The following is a 14,427-nucleotide window of genomic DNA, read 5'->3' on the forward strand; positions in this document are numbered from 1 at the left end:
ATTACAATTTTACAGAGCCTTCATTCACCATATTTGAGATTGCCAAAGCAAACATAAAAAACAATAAATGCATCCTTGTGAAGAATTTTAACCATTATACATATAGAAAATCATGTGTGTTAGTAGCTCATCTCTACCATTGTGGTATTTTCTTTGTAGCATAATAAAAGTAGTTAATTAGATCACACTTGAATGCCTATCAGTAAACTGCAGAAGTGAAAATGGCCTGGTTTTTTGTTTGTTTGTTTTTATGGAACAGGGTAAAAGTACCTTTAGAAAATGTTATAAAAAACACATAACTATAAAGACAACTTACCTGTATATATCCTTTATCTTGACCTGTTACCCTTTTTTTTTTAAGCCATCTAGACCTTGTGTTTCCAGTAATGTCATAATCAGCAAGCTGAAAGCAAGGTGGTTGATAATCGTTCTTTATGTTGCTCTTTGTTTAGTATCTGATTCAGTACATCTGTGTGGACACCATTTCATCACCTTCTTAGTAACGGAGGTGAAAAAAATCAATGCCAATCAGATTACATTGTTAACAGAAAGGCTAAAGGGCCAATGTGTTAAGTTCACAGTGCATCACCTTTCATTTAAAACATTTCAGTTTTTTTATTATTTATCTTTATTATTATTTATAGCACCAAGTCTACAGGGTTTACTAACACAAAATGTGAAATAGTGTTTATCTCCTGCAAAATAGTGTAGTTATAGCATTTACAAGGCCTAGGACAGTTAGGACAGACAAAATGGAAGACTGTGGAAAGCCCAATGTCTTGTCTTTTATAAAATGATATTCTTTTTTTTGGTTCCCTGAACTTTATGATCTAAGTTATTATATGAGATCTCATCTATTATTATCCTTCTTATTTATTGTTTGTAATTATTAGTATCACTATGATTATCATCAGCAGGAGTATACCCTACACTTTGTAAAAGCTGTAATATGCCAAAGAATAAAATTCCTTGCCAAGGTAACATCCAGTTGAAAGGCACAAATTGATAGAGTGCAGTCCCAAACAATAAATAAAGACGGATGTAAGGTAGTCATACACAGAGTGGTAGGTGATTATTGGGAGAGGAAATGCTTTGAAGAACAGGTGGGTATTGAGGAGCAATTTGAAAGCAAAGAGGGATATAGTGTTATTTCAAACTTGTTATTGTTGGAGCTTAATGGATATTTGGAAACATTTAATAAAAACCTAGGATAACATTGAGCCCTAAATTCTAAATAAACTATAAGAAGTTAAAGCTATATAGTTGATTGAATGGCAGCTAACATTTTCATTTTAATAAATGAACATTTTTAAAGGCATGATTATTGTTTATGATGGATATAAGAATTAGCTAGTTGTCAAGGTACCTTTGGTCATTTAAAGGTGGATGCCTATAGACTGTGCTCTAAACATCTTATCTTAATCTTCAGCTGATTCTGGGCCTAATTAATCTCTTTTTGGAACACTGATTCTGTTTTAGGAACTTAGGAACTGCCATCTCTAGCTTGCCAAAGGAGATTGGAGAGCAGAATGAAGTAGAAAACTGGTCCTGAGGTCTGTCTGAGTCACCTCACTATTCTTAAATAGCATTCTGGAAGTCATATTCCAAAATGCTTAGAAATATCAGAGGCCCACTATGGACTCCCAGATCCAAAATAACTGAAGAAGCCTATATCCAGCTGTTTTTTCTGAGAATATCTTCAATTTATATGTTGCTTGTACATACTTACATCTTGTCATAATTAGATTGTGATCTTTTTGAGAGCAGCGATTGTTTTTTGCTTTTCTCTGCATTCACAGTATTTATCATAGTTGAAAAGAAAAGATTATTGACTTGACTTTCTCCCAATATATATCAAAATTTAACATTAGATCCTTGAAGACATCTATGGTACAGGGGAGAAGGAGAAGGCCATAGACTATAGATGATAAATTGTCATCTATAGCAAAACATAAGGAGGGTGGAATAATTGGCTGTTTTACTGCTTCAAATATCATATTGAAATAGGTTTATTTAGAAGCTCTCTCAGAAGGATATATGAGTATTTTTGGTGTTCCTCTCACTTATGTTTTATCCTCTTCTTTATTGTCAGTAGAACATAAATTCAAGGCTGGATTTGATTAACTAGGATAGGAATTCCATTGATCTGAGACAGATTCTAATTGTTGTATTTTTCCTTAAGGCTGTTGCTGCTTAATTCTCAATCTTTATGTTTCTAAAATTCTTTTTATCCTAAGAATTGCACATTAAAAGCAATATTTACTAGGGATCTTATCAGACAAAGGAGAATAAATGTTCCTTTCTTTGTCATGGTTTTAGATGATTTTTTTTTCCCCACACCTTTGCATCAACCTCTCTCTATATGACAGAAAAGCTTCATGAAAGTAATAACATATGGTTCCTCCTTAGTTGAGGAGAGTCAAAGTCTTTATCTGACCTTTAGATATGGTTCAAAATCCAACAGTACTTTGTTAAGTGTGAGAGTGGTCTGGAGCTCCAGGTCACTGTGATATCAGCTTGCCAATCTTCTCCCTTCACCCATCCCTTAAGAAGTATGTTGATTTTCTAACTATTTGAGGATTTGTGCATGATTTTTTCACAGATCTGTAATGGTATTTTATTCAGGCGTTGTCTCTTAATAAAAGAGCAGCTCCCAGCCTTTTGGGCTTTGAGCAGATCTTTGTCCAGTTCCCTCCTTTCTTTTTCATTATCTTTTGACTGATTATCTAATCTGCAGAATTATGTTTACTCTGCAGAGAAATGCTTAATTTGTTTAATATTTTCTTGATTGACTATTACCTACAACAAATTCTAACTCTAGCTTCTGTGGCATGACTTCTTATTAGGAAATGCAAAGATATTCTCTAAAATGTGTTCAACAGGTTGACAATTGGTCAGATCACTATTAAATTCTTAATACTTATTGCTGCCTTTGTTTCTGTAACAATGCTATTCCTTGGTTCTTTTCATAATCATAACTGGGCCTTCTTAGTTTCCTTTGTGGAATCATCATCATTTCTCTGCCCACTGAGTGTAGGGTACTTCCCAAGGCTCTGTTTTGAGTTTTCTTCTTACTCTATAATGTCTCTTTGTAATTCATTAGATCCCTTTGTTTCAATTCTCATTTCTGTTAAGAACATTCAGAAACATACACATACCTCTAATATGAAATTAGTCCCACAATTCCAACTACTCTTTCATTTTTTAAAGCTCTTTCATCCTAATATTAGTTTCCTTCTGTCTTTCCATGTCTCTATGTGTCTCTCTGTCTCTTTTTCTGTTTTTGTCTCTTCTCTGTCTCCTCTTGCTAACTGTTTCTTCTCCCCTCCCTCCCCCACCGCTCTTTCCCTCTCTCTCCCTTCTCTTTTTGTGTGTCTGTGTCTTTCCTGCTATGAACTCTATCCTAAACTCATTTCAATCTTGCTTCCAGCCAATCAACTGAAACTATTCTTTCTAATGTTATCAATGATGTTTTAATTGACAGAATGAATGGCTTCTTTTCTTAAAACCCATCATTCTTGATTTATTTACAGGTTTTGTCACCATCAGTCACCCTCTCCTCCACCCACCCCCCAAATACTCATTGTCTTGTTTATAACACTATTCTCTCTTAATTCTCTTAAATGTCTAATCCCAGCCCTTCTTATCATGAGTGTTTTCTTTCCTGGGTCCTTCTCTCTTTTCTTCTATTGACATTACCTCACTTGATGATCTCTTTAGTTGTGGGGTTTGCATTGATCATTTTTTATGCAGATAATTTCATGATCTATGTATTCAGCCCTAATCTTTCTCATAAATTCCAGTCTATCATTACCAACAAACATTCTTTTGGACATATCAAACTGGATGTTCAAGAGTCATTTCCTATTCAACAAATCCAAAAAAGAACTCATTATTTTTTCTCATAAATTTTCTTTGTCCCTAATTTCCTTATTACTGTCAAAGGCAATGACATTCTCCTATTCATTCAAGCTCACAAGCACTGCTATGAATTCTTTACTTACTTTCAATCTTTATTTCCAATATTGTCAAATCTCTCTTCTGTTTTTGTATTATCTCTTATGTACTTTATCTCTCCTATACATACTTGTATATTCTTTCATGGATTTTGTAACACCCTTATAACTGGTTTTCATTTCCCCTGTATTTCATGTAACTACCAAATTTTCCCAAAATAAAAGTTTGACAATATCATTGTGGCTCCCTATTGCCTTCAGGTAAAGTTGGATACTCTTAGTTAACTTCTAGAAGTTATGTATATAGATAATCCGCATATACAGACCTCAAGCATCAGGGGTTATTGTGTTACTGTTGGCCCCAATATCTAGCATTGTTCTTGGCACATGTCATATGAAGGTATTTGATAAATATTTGTTGAGTTGAATTATGGTCTATCATAATTGACTATATCAAATCAAAATTCCTCCAATCAGGAGACTATCAAGTATTAGTAAGGTAATACAACTGGGATTCAAAACCAAGTTCCCTTACTCTGAGTTCAACACAATTTTCAATACAACAATATTTGATCCTTTCCTTTTATAGATTAATAAACCAATACAAGAGATATGATTGGAAAAGATAAGTTGAATCTGACAGTGGCAGTCTTTGAATTCCAGAACAGAAAGTTTAAAATTTATCTTGTGGCCAAAAGGGAATCTGAGAGGGGACTAATATGATGAAAATGACATTTGAGTAATAATAATTTGACAGATCAATAAGAAATCTCTCTCAATAGGCCAAGTATGTGATAACAATGATAGATAATAATAGGAAAAAAGTTCTTTTTTTTTTTTTTTAATTAAAAAAACATCATCCCGGTTTTCTTCAGATTTCCTTAATCTGAAAGCACACTTAAACATAAGTATGAGCATGAGTTGGTTTACCTATTTTCTCATGACATAAATCTGTTATGAGTTTTTTTTTTTAAACAGGTTCAGCATCAAGCAATAGTTTAATGTTCCCTTCTTCCTTCTGCAGCATTTATAATAATGAACACAATCTGAAATAAGTCAGAATCATCCTGTTTGGTGAAATGGGCTATTTTTTTACTACTTACATATGAGAGCTTACAAAACCAATTTACTCTTCTCATACTAAAGGACCCTCAACACTTGATACCTTCCTTTTTTCAAATAATCCAATGTGTGTCTAGGTGGATACTTTGTATATTCATCCAGCAAAGAATTTAATTCATCAAATCCCAGAGGAAAAGCAAGAAGCAGAAGAAAGCAAGTGATTGATTAAATTCAACAGGGTCTTCATTTTTTCATTCCTTGAAAATGTTGTTCAAGTATCTTTTAGCTCTAACTGAATTCCAGGTCGAATCACATGTAACTATTAGAGACCTCTTCACCACAGAATCCCACGGCTAGAGTCATTTCAATTAATTAAGTGTTGCAGAGGTTAGTAACGATTTTAGACGGCAGAATGAAATTACTTCATGAAGTGGCAAATTCCTTGTGTGTTTTCTCCTCCTTCATCTGGATTATGGCAGACAGAAATTGAATTTTGTCAATGGATTAAAAGGATCCTTATTCCTAATGGCTTCAAATATAAATGCAATGACTTGTGCTTAAAAAAAAAAAAAAAAAAAAAAAAAAAAAAAAAAAAAAGGATAATCACACAGAAGCCAAAGTAATTCATTCTCAGTTGAACAGTTAAGAGGTCTCTGTAAGTTTAAGAAATGTGGCAAGTTCAAAAACATACATTATTACATATTCTCATATTCTTCAATTCTGTGAAAAAAAAAAATGCTAGACAAAATATATGTTCTATCCTGTAGATTTAGTATCACATTTGAACAAGAGTTATGCCATGATTGTTTTATGGTCTGCTCAATATTGGTCATTGAGGAAAATGCAAAAAAGAATATGAGAAATAGCCCTTGTCCTCAAAGACCTTATAATCTTGTTTGAGAGGCAATATTTATATTTGTAAAGCAATTAAAGAATAATTCAGAATATATTACAATGTTAAGTTGTATGGTAGGGAAAATTGTAAATGTAATAAAAGGCCTCATATTGTTTTATAATTTGTACATTTTATTGAATGAATTAATGAATTGAGGGAAAGGGAAATTCACATGGATGAGAATGATCAGGGAATGTTTCACAAAAATAACATCTGAGGAAGATTTTAAGGTATGGATAAGAAATAGGTAAGAAATGTAAAGAAATAGGTGGTAGACACTAAGGAACAAAGTCAACAAGATGGGGGTATGGATGGGGAAAGGGACAGGAACCATGATTTCAATGGTACAGGAAACTGCTAGATAAGAAAACCCCTTCTAATACAGTGCAGGTACAGGTGCGTACCTTCTTTGCAAAGAGATACCTAGATAAAGGAGATTAAGAAGCTTTCCCAGAATAACAACAAGGATCTATCAAAGGCAGGTCTAAAGCCTAAAACTGGGTTCTCAGTCCTGATTGCCCCCCACACTAAAAGGCATGAGAAAGCCTAAATAAAAGAGATAGTTTCTTTAGATTCCAATTTATTAATAGGTAGAAAAGTTCCTCGTGATTTAACATGTTTGGAGTTGAAAGATCACTAAAAGTAAAAGTTAAGAGAGAGGAGTTCTAGATTCAGCTCCCCCATTGAGCCACCATGGATAATTCATTCTTTACCTCTCAGAATCCTCATCTGTATAATGAAAGTCTTAGGTTGGAAAATGTTTAGAGATATTTTTTTTTTATTGTGGTCTTACTACATTTTTTTTATTCTTTGACTTAAACATTCAATTTAAAAGGATTTGGAATTAAAGAAAAAAATGTGAATCTATAATTCTGACTCTGTATTCACATCTTAAATGATCTGGAATATATACCCTAATCTGAATCTTAATAATCTTTCAACATAAGTCCCATTTCCCTCATGAAAACTTCTGTGATAATTCTCTGTATTAATTCTTATAGCACGTTTTAGCTGTACTTCTAATAGGAGATAAGTATATAAATTGATTTGTTAATTATCTTTTTTCATAAATATTTCTTTCTAAATGTAAGCTCCTTTATGTCTTCTATAATATCTAGTATAGTATTTTGCACAAATGGACAATAAATTATAACAATAACAATAATAGTTTACAATTATGTAAAGATTTTAAGGTGTGTAAAATGTTTTGTATATCATTTATGCTTGTTGATTTATTTTATTGATCAAATAGGTTGATCCAAAATGTGTATATGTTATATGGGAAAAGGAGAGAATGTAATGTAATGATTCCATATCGTTATAAGAAAGATCTGATTTAAGCTAATCTTCCCATCATTTAGACCCAGTATGAGAATACATAGAATACTCTTAAGTTATTCAGAAATTAACTAAACACTCACTTAATAATGAATGACATAGGGAGAAAATCAATAAATATCTAGCATTAAGCCCAAGCAGACATGTTTTTTTTGTTTTTTTTTGTTTTTTCCCCCACCATACAGAACTGTGTGAACTCACATGTTCTTGATGAATCTGGTAAGAATGAAGGACTTAAATCCTTGTGGGTAAATCATGGGTGGGTGGGTGACTAGTTTGGTGAGGCAATGTCAGAACTTTAGTTCTCTGAGTCATCCAGATCTTAAGCATAATTTTAATATTTTTAAACTTTGTAACTTTAAACTTGTAAACCCTGTAACTTTTGAGGATTTATGTTCCAACTCCCATTTCCACCAATGAATTGGATTGCCAGAGTTTAGGGTTCTAAAGGTAAACTTAAAGGGTAACAGATAATTCTCTAATGCCATTAATTCAAGATCCCATTGATGTAGTTCTCCAATGTGATCATTTGAGAATCAACTGAGTTAGCAATAAGTAGTTTCTAGAAAAGGATGCTTAATGAACTAGCATATAAGAATATTTGGTATAATCCCTATATTCACATACAACCCCCCCTAAAGTCTGTGACATACTCTTTCCCAAGTCCATGTAGATTGATTGAAATTTGTTTTCACTTAGCTAAGATATCAAGGCTAAAATGATATGGAGTAGTTTTAACTCTACCATTATACCTTCTCCAGAGAAACTATCCTAAGCTTGATGAAAGGGATCTTGAGAAAAGCTAGCTCAGTTCCCATGGCTAGAGACTATGGAAGATTATTTTGTCCTTACTCTCCATGTTCAGGAATATGCTCACAATCAGTTTGGATTGCCAAAAATGATAATAAAATAAGAATTTAATTAGGTTAGTTTGATAAACCCAGGTGAGTAAAAAGGAATTAAATATGTGAAAATGGTGAAATAATAACAAAAAATGGACAGCAGTTAATTGATACAAGGCATGAGATGAAGGAAAAGAACTGAATTTCATTTAGAATCCATAATGGAGTAGTGAAGAGATTTAAATAGAAGGGGAATTCTACATTACAGAGATGAGAGACAATGGATATGGAATATTGCACATACTATCAGAAATAGTTAATATATTTGCTTTGTAAAGTCATTTTTTATCAGTGTTATAAGAGAAGGGTTGCAGCAGATAGAAAGGGAAGGCTATGTTTATTCTGTATATGAATGCTATACCAAAACCAAAAGTATCAATAAAAATAAATACAATGAAAAGTAAAATAGCAGGGGAGGGGGATAGAGGAAAGAAATAATATCATGTGCATCATAAATAGGCAGGCTATCTCAAAAATTTCAAGGCAGTTTTAAAGGTTTATGGATTTAACATTTTTAGGACCCCTGAAGAGATAATATAGTAAAACCAAACACAAGGTAGTTTGGGTAGGCAGGGCATTGGAGACTGAGGGTATCTAAAGATTTTTTGTAAAAGATGGTGCTTGAGCTGAAAAAAAAAAACACTTTGAGGTTGAAGAAAATGCTGAATTCAAAGAGAGGAAAATGAAAGAGAAATAAATTTGGGGCATAAATAATATCTATTACCAAGGCATGAATACATAGGCATAATATAGTGTTTCCTATGTGAACAACAAGAAGGGCAGTTGGACTCAAATGTAGAGAGTGGAAAGGACAGGAGATAGTCTGGGTACAATTGTAAAGGATTCCTACAAAGAGCAATTTATATTTTATCCTAGGACAGTGAGAGAGGGTCTAACCTGCATTTTAAGAAAATTGTTTTGGCAACTATATTGAGCATAGACTGAATTAGAGAGAGACTTGAGGTAGAGAGGCCAGGTAGGAAGGTATTATAATAATCCAGGTAACTATCATGGGGATCAGACAAAATATTGTATATAAAAGCTATTTGGAAAATTCACAACACACTGTATAAAAATTATCTATTATTATTTCTCTATACCTCAAGTATCTTATGACATAAGGTTTCCTTGCATTAGGATGTCAGCCCTAGCCTCCTGTACAATCCAGTGAGCATTAGCCATGTCATGAAAGTGAGATATGGTCTAGGTGAGTCTATGATAATCAGATGCATTGATTCATGATTTCATGATGTTCCCATTCTGTCCTATCTCTCTCTCTCACTTGTCCTCTCTCTCTGGATGTCTCTCTTTCTTTCTGTTTCTATTTATATCTATATTGCTCTGTCTCTCTGTCTCTGTCTCTGTCTCTCTCTCTCTCTCTGTCTCTCTCTCTCTCTCTTACACACACACACACACACACACACACACACACACACCAAGGAAGGAGAATACCTAATTTAAAACAATTTAATCTTCTCAGTTTTTTAGCCCTCCCATATATAGACTACTATAATGTATCAGGATTTTCCTTTTACATGCATAAGAAAACCTGGGATAAACATGATCGTTTAACTTGATCAAGTTTACAGAAAAAGTCATTTCCAGAGTTCTTCCCTTTCATCCCATCTGTCTAGAAGTTAAATCATAAAAGACTAGATGTGGGATGGGATCTTCCTGCAGTCCTATACCTAAAGCTTTGCTGTTCTCATAAGACCATTAATAGTAGGTCAGTTTTTCTTCTTTAGCCCTGGGCCCAGATTTAAACATTGCTCCATAGGATCATAACATGAATTTCTTGAAAGTTCAGAATGTCCTCAGCATATGATACAGCAATTCTGTGGGGACATTTTAATTCATTTTGTGGCACTTCTGCTGCTTTAACAAGCATCCAATAGCCCTGAACTACTGAGCAGCTGATTTCCAGGAATAAAGCACTTTGTGGATCTATTAGGAAGCCATCGGGTCAATGCCTAATGCTTTGTGGTGCCTAGGATTCTGGTCTGACTGTTTCCAGCTTTGGCTTAAACATTAGGGGCAACATTGAAGGTTTGGGACATTTAAGAGGTTAGGATAGGAGCTAAAGGAAGAGAAGAGAAAAAGTTGGATAATTTTATAATGAGTAAATATTCTATCCCTATTCAATACACAACACTCCTTCAGTCATTTATTACCAGTCTAGTCCCTTAAGTTAAAGAAATAGGTCTGTGAGTTATTTGATCTCCCTAATTTTTTAAAATGTAAGATAATAGCAATATCATGTCTTTACCTTTACAAATTACAAACTATACTCTCCCCTTCTTCCCCCCCAAAATTCTCAACTTGTAAAGCAAAATGAATTCTTTCACTAATTTAACAGTTCAACACTAAAGGAAAAGAAGTTTTAAGAGCAAAGGGATAAGCTAATTATGGTTAATTGTGTCAGCCTGGGGTATCTGATTAGTATAATTAATCTATCCCAGTGGGAATTGATGCTTCTGGCTATGCCAGGTGAGATGTAATGAGTAAAAAAAAAAAAAAAAAAAAAAAAAAAAACAACATCTGGGAGTTCAAGGGGTCTTTTTCTATGGCTAAAGCAATATATATATATATATATATATATATATATATATATATATATATATATTTTTTTTTTTTTTTTTTTTTTTTCCAGGCAAGTTGTGAGAGGCTTAGAAAAGCAAAAATAGAACATTTCAATTATTTTTGGTTTTGGGATGTTTTTTATGATGGGAGAAGAATCACTTCATTTGAATTATTTTAAAATTTGACATTATTCCAGATTTGGTCCAAAAGTTGATAATGTTTCATAGTAAAACATTTAAAGTAAACATCAGAATTAGCAAACTCCTCTTTTCTTCAATTCCCTTTAATAATTAGATATAGATAAATACATTCATAATATATCATGGTAGAGTAGATCATAGGATTTTTGGAAGCCAAATCCCTCATTTTATAGATGAGGAAATTGAGATTCAAAGATTTAAAATAGCTTATTAAATATCACATTGGCAATATGTGATAGAATGATTTGAATCTAGGTGCTACAAATACAAGCATTAGACTTGAAATGAAGACCTGAACACTTAGTAACTGTTAGATCCCAGGCAAATTGTTTAACTTTTGTGTATCTAAGAAAAGTTTCTAAGATTCAATATGGAAGGATTTTGCACACCAGGAATTGTTTATGCTGACAAAAATCACAAATATTCATTTATATATCAGTTGTCCATGAAATTTACATAAATACCTTTTGAGTTCATTTATATTTTCCTACAAGAAAATCTTTTATAACAATTTATTCCAAATATTTGCAAACCACTAATTTATTTTAAGCACTTTTTTCTTCTTGTATTAAAGCTACATTTTAGACTTCAGGATATCAAATATCATTCTGATATTTGGTGAATAAGTCAGTGTTGACAATATATATATATATATATATATATATATATATATGTATATAGATTTGTTCATTAAATAACAACAACAAAACATAGTTTTACAGATCCCAAAGTCTTACTATTACTTGATAGTTAGAGATCATTATCTCTTCTCAGATCTTTATCAACACTAAACTTTTATATGCCCAGGACTTGATATGGGACTTTAAAAGAGACATCAGCTAAGACATCATTTTTTTGTGCCATGAAAGTTTCTCTTCCCAAAGTTGTCTTTTCCTAGTTATACGTCGCTATTATTTTCATTTAAGACTTTTAAAAAGTTCAACAATACCAGAGATATATAGGGAGAACAGTTTTTGAAATGGAATTTGATGAGGTACCTAACATGAGAACACCTCCCACTGTGTTTTATGAATGAGGAGCCCAAATAAATGTAGTAACATTGAGTTTAATTGGAAGATTTAGTCAGGCAGGCAAGAAAATCCCTTAACCATAAATAGCGACATGTGGGCTAGTATTCTAGCCACTAGTAATTGCTTAATGGTACAGAGAATCCCAGTGAAAAGCCCATGAGATATTCTTGCTATTAGTGTAAACTCAATTCAAAGCCTTCGTTTTCTTGCTTGGGTATTATGTGCACTTAGGAGATTAGATTAATAATAGCCCAACCTGATTTTGTTGTGGCAAGCACAATCTTAACTTTTCATAGCTTTAACCATATTATTTCAGTAAGGCCCACCTCTTAATTGGACCTCACCATTACTATCTAAGTAGGATGAATAAATCCAGAATCTCATAACAAAAGACATCTAACAAACCACCTCTTATCATTTCCCAATCTCTACAATGGTCTTACCATCCTCCTTGCCTTCAGGCTTAAGATCTTGGCTTTATCTTCACCACCCAGAGTCAATCCATTTCTAGCTCTTCCTTTTCTTCTTCTGCAATATATTTTATACCTTTACCTCATTATCCATTTTTACCATGCCAGTTATAACTGTTAGCTGGTTAACTGTATGAAAAATAGATATATGACAGATCAATAGAGCAATAGATATAATGTTGCATGGAACTCAAGGAAGGTAAGACATATAAGAGTCCAAGGACTTTCATCCAAATCTTGGCTCCATTCTTAATATCTTTTGGGCCATCTTTATGGACTTCAGTATCATCATATTTAAAATAAGGGAGTTGACTAAATAACTTCTAGGATTTTTTTCAGGTTTTTATATGTGATCTTAGTCATATGCTGCATTCTTAGATGTGTATAGTGACTCCCAGCTCCTCATATTATACTAAAATTCCTCCCCATTATACTTCTTATTCAACATAAACCAAATTCCTAACATTTCTCCTGAACTATTTGATACCAGAATTTTATTAATGACACTATATATTTTTTTGTGAATGTTAAGAATATCTAAGTTAAGTAAATTCAGATATCACCCAGTCAACAAGCATTTATTAATTATTTATTTGTGGGCCTGGCAAGGTGCTAACCACTGGGAATATAAATAAATGCAGAAAGACATTGCCTGTCCCCAAGGAGCTTACATTTTAATGAGGAAAGAGCACATATAAGGAATCTGAAAAGAGTTAGGGGCAAAAAGTATCTGGCCCAGAGTCATAGTAGAGGAGGACCAGAGAGGAGTCTTGGAAAGGGTTGAAACATGGTAGGCTAGCTTGGGCATTTTTCAGAAATGGAGGTGTAAGGAAGAGCCATCCACTCAGAAACAGAGCTAATGGGGGTCAGACTGGTATAAATTCAGGGGCAGAATGAGGCTTCAGGTTTCTAACCTGGGATATAGACAGACAGAAACAGAGAGACAGAGACAGATTCAGAGAGACAGAGAAATAATGTTTTATATCAGAGTTAAGGTGAACTTCTTCATGGAGGAGAGTGAGATTTGAACTGGACCTTGAATTATGGATTTATCTGAATTAGAAATGAAAAATGAATGTATTCTGGACAAAGAGAATAGCAATGATGTGTGATGTAACATTTAGTTACTCTTAGCTAATTATATGCACAAGAATAAAAGGATCAGGATAGATATTCATTGAGAGAAGGATTACATAATTAGGTTAGGGCCAGACATTCTCTGAGTAGATATATCATTTTCTTATACACACATATATATTCTTTTGATTCTTGAATATTGCATAGCATTTAATTGAGGCAATCTAAATTGAGGCATAATATCATAATGACAGAATATCTCTATGAAAGATCCTTCCTAGATGGACTACATGTCTATACACACACCTACACATACACACACACACATATATGCATATAAGCTTCTCTGTATAAATGATGTCTATATTGTGCTTTGATCAAGTTATAGATTCTAAGAGGTAGAGGTGAAGAGTAAGTGCATTCCAGGGATGGGGATTGATATTTGCAAAGTTCCAGAGATAGGAAAAGGAATGTCAGGTATTGGAAACATCTAATAAGAGCAGTTTGGCTAGAGTAGAAATTATATGAAGGGGAATAATATGAAATAAGCCTAAAAACATGGGCGAAAATTATATTGAGGAGGGATGTAAATACTGTATTAAGGCATTTGTATCATTGAATCATTTGAATCATTGAAGATTTTTGAGGGGATAGTATGATTATATATGCTGTTCAGAATTGTCAAGTCTGCAGGTATGTGAAGAGTATCTGGAGAAGGGGAAAAAAACAAACCAGTGTGACTCTTTAGAAAGTAATTATAATGGTAATATGTTTAGAATAATTGCACATGTTTAAGCTATATCCAATTGCTTGCTGTGTTAGGGATGGGGTTGGCAGGAACACTTCTATTTGCTGGAGAGCAGTTTCTTATAGACTTGGCATCAAACAAACTTGTGTCTGGAGTGGCAAAGCTGAG

The sequence above is a fragment of the Sminthopsis crassicaudata genome, chromosome 2, assembly GCF_048593235.1.
Source record: "Sminthopsis crassicaudata isolate SCR6 chromosome 2, ASM4859323v1, whole genome shotgun sequence".
NCBI classification, from domain to species: Eukaryota; Metazoa; Chordata; class Mammalia; order Dasyuromorphia; family Dasyuridae; genus Sminthopsis; species Sminthopsis crassicaudata.